This window comes from Solanum pennellii, chromosome 10 (genome assembly GCF_001406875.1).
Source record: "Solanum pennellii chromosome 10, SPENNV200".
NCBI lineage: Eukaryota > Viridiplantae > Streptophyta > Magnoliopsida > Solanales > Solanaceae > Solanum > Solanum pennellii.
The window spans coordinates 68,414,457-68,417,589 of record NC_028646.1 but is presented as its reverse complement, the minus strand read 5'-3'; positions in this window follow the sequence as shown (position 1 = coordinate 68,417,589).

Here is a 3,133-nt window from a genome sequence, read left to right as displayed (position 1 = left end):
TCAAGGTGATTATGCTCTAATGTGCTACGTACTTTGACTTTGGAATAGATGAACTGGTCATCAAATCCGAGAGAAGCAAATGTTAGAATTGAATCGTACCAATATTTGCACTTTAAATGAACTGGGAAAGACTAATGGTAACTTCTTTAATTATCTAACTTTTCATGCATCGCTAAATAGAAATGAAGAGATGCCATATAATATTTTAACATGCAAACGATTTCGGCCTATAATCTATACTCATCATACTTATGGAATTAAAAAGAAAAGTTTTTTTTCAAGTAAGTTTACATTAATTAGATATAACTACGAAAATTTATAATGTCATAACTAACTAATTAAATGCAAATATTGGGCTTCTACTTCTACCTTTAAGTAAATAAAACATGACCATTTAATTAATTTTTAATTCAGTGCAGTATTAAATCTGCAATTCAACTTTGATAGCTAGGACCATGTAGTATATATAATATGTGATATCATGATGATATCAGGATAAGGACATATGGCTATGCTTGAGGACATTCTTATGTGTTAGTAATATATCATATAAGTCAAATTTTGACTAGCCATAAATCATGACAGATTAGTAAATATTTTACTTGAAAAGGTCATTTATTGTCTAACAAATCAAGCTATGGAAAGAAATATGACTTTTATGGCATGAAAATTTAAAGTGAGATTTAATATAATTAATATTTAGTGATTTTTGTCAAGTGAATGCAGTATAAATATAGCAAGAGAGAAAGAACCATCTCTTCATTCTTAGTAACATTTTCATAAATAATAACATGTTAAAAATGATACCTTCATACCAAAATCAATAATCTGAAGTTTGATCACCTATTTTCTCTCCTCCACATGATCACTTCAACAACGATCTACAAAATGTAGAATCAGTCATCTCTGAATTTGCAAAAGTTAAAGTTGAAAAAAAAAAGAAAATTCCCAAAAAATTGACCTGTATGAAATGAAGTGTGTATGTCCAAAAATTGAAGAAAAAAGAAAGTCTCCCATGCCTGAATTTTATGAATTGAAGTCCATGAATAATCGTAAATTTTCCAATCTTATACTGGGAATAACGATTGAAATTAAGTTGAAAAAAGAAGATAATTATGATTATCATTAGGATGTAACTATCTTGAAGTCGATCTATCACTACTTCTTCGATCATGGGGTGATTCCAAATGTGAATTTTTTTTTTAATTTGATACTATAATTACTTTTATTCTTTATCAGCTCCAAAATTTTCTTTATATTTGCTTTCTTTTTTTATGAGTTCCAACATTTTCTCAAAGAATCACCATATCACAATGCTACTTGGTAAATAACTCAATGGAGAGAATAATGAAGGAATGAAAGAAAATTCAGAATCTGATGAACAAATAATCTTGATTTGCTTTGATCTCATTATTGAAATCCTCTTAAGGCTTCCGGTGAAATTTTGTTTGGAAAACTTGGCTTGCTTTGATCTGTAGCCCTAACTTTATCAAGTCTCATATGATTTGAATGTATTCTAATTAAATCTGAAATCTCTCATCAATGTCATTCACTTGCATTTTATCTATAAAAAAAAAATTCAATTTTCAGTTGCATTAAGTAGTGATTTCTAGATTCAATATTGGTTTTGTTCATTTACATTTTAATATAGAAGTAAAGAGGTCATATTGTAGGAAAAGACCTTTCAAAAGCAAGGTGTTTATGAATAAACAAAGTAAGAAAAATTACACATATTGAATCCTATATAATATACAATATATGTTGCTTTGATAATAATGTTTACACCATTCTCCAATATAATTGGTATTCGTGGAACCTAGTCTTGTATATGTACCAAAGGTGAATAGAATGAGGAGAGGATATAAAGAGGCAAACTTTGCACAATTAGAAAATGGTACAAAAAGTAGTACTCATAGAAGACAGATTTTCCCCAATAGAATTATTAAATATCTTAAACTAAACACCTGATACGTCAACTCCTTATCTACATTGGATGTTTAATTTGTCCCCTTTCATAAGATGAACCAAGAACACAACAAGAATGAAGGCGGCAGAAGCTTTGATGATGTAACAAACTCAGGGACCTTGTGAAGATTAGTGAAACGGTTGTCTCCCTTGAGCAAGGAGGTTTTCCACGTGAAACTCCTCTGTTGTTAAACTGCATTTACTTTCTGCTATATCCTTATTTGTGTGTCAAGGGACCTGGTCCATTGACTGATAGTGGACGCAAAGATTTTAACAGTCACATTAATACTAAACACCTAATACATCAACTCTAATTATCTACTTCTTATCTACATTGAAAGTTTAATTTGTCCCCTTTCATAAGATGAACCAAGAACACTACAAGAAAGAATGGCGGCAGAAGCTTTGATAATTATGATTGTACAAGTCATTATTTGAAATTGTTCCATCTTTGCAAAGGGGTGTTATATTTTCTTTTTTTTTAGTCGAATAATCATCATATATTTAACGAGATATTTAACTTCTTCGTGGAGATCTTGTTTTTATTTAAAAAAAAATCTTTTCTTTTTGCATATTTCAATGATAAAAAGAACTTTTTTTCATTATTTCTAATAGCTTATTAAAATTTTTTGGTGCTGCCTTTCCATTAATTTAGTTGTTTGGTCAATCAAAGATTGAATTATTCTTTTTAACTTTAGTAGTAAGATTGATATTAGCAAGTTATGACGAGAGGGAGTGTGCTGATGGTAAGCACCCTTCATTTTCAATTTGGAGGTTGTGAGTTCAGTCGCCAAGGGAGCAAAAAGGCATTACAACAAATTTGATTATCAGGGACAAATAATTTCGTCATTAATAAATCATATTTCGTCATTAAAAATCTTGTGTGACGAAAAATAATTTATCACTCAGTCGTCATTAAATATGTGTCTCTAGAAATATAAAATGACGATTTAATGCTTCGTCGCTAAAAGTATTCTATTAACTACAAAAATAAAAATCGTTCCAAAATGCTTAAACATTTGTGACAAATTTATTTGTTGTAAAAAATATATTTTTTGTAGTTAATAGTATGTTTTGTCACTAAAAATGTTATTACTATCGACAAATTTATATCGTCGCTAATTATTTTACTTCAATCAGTGACGAAATCAATTGTCTCTAAAGTTAT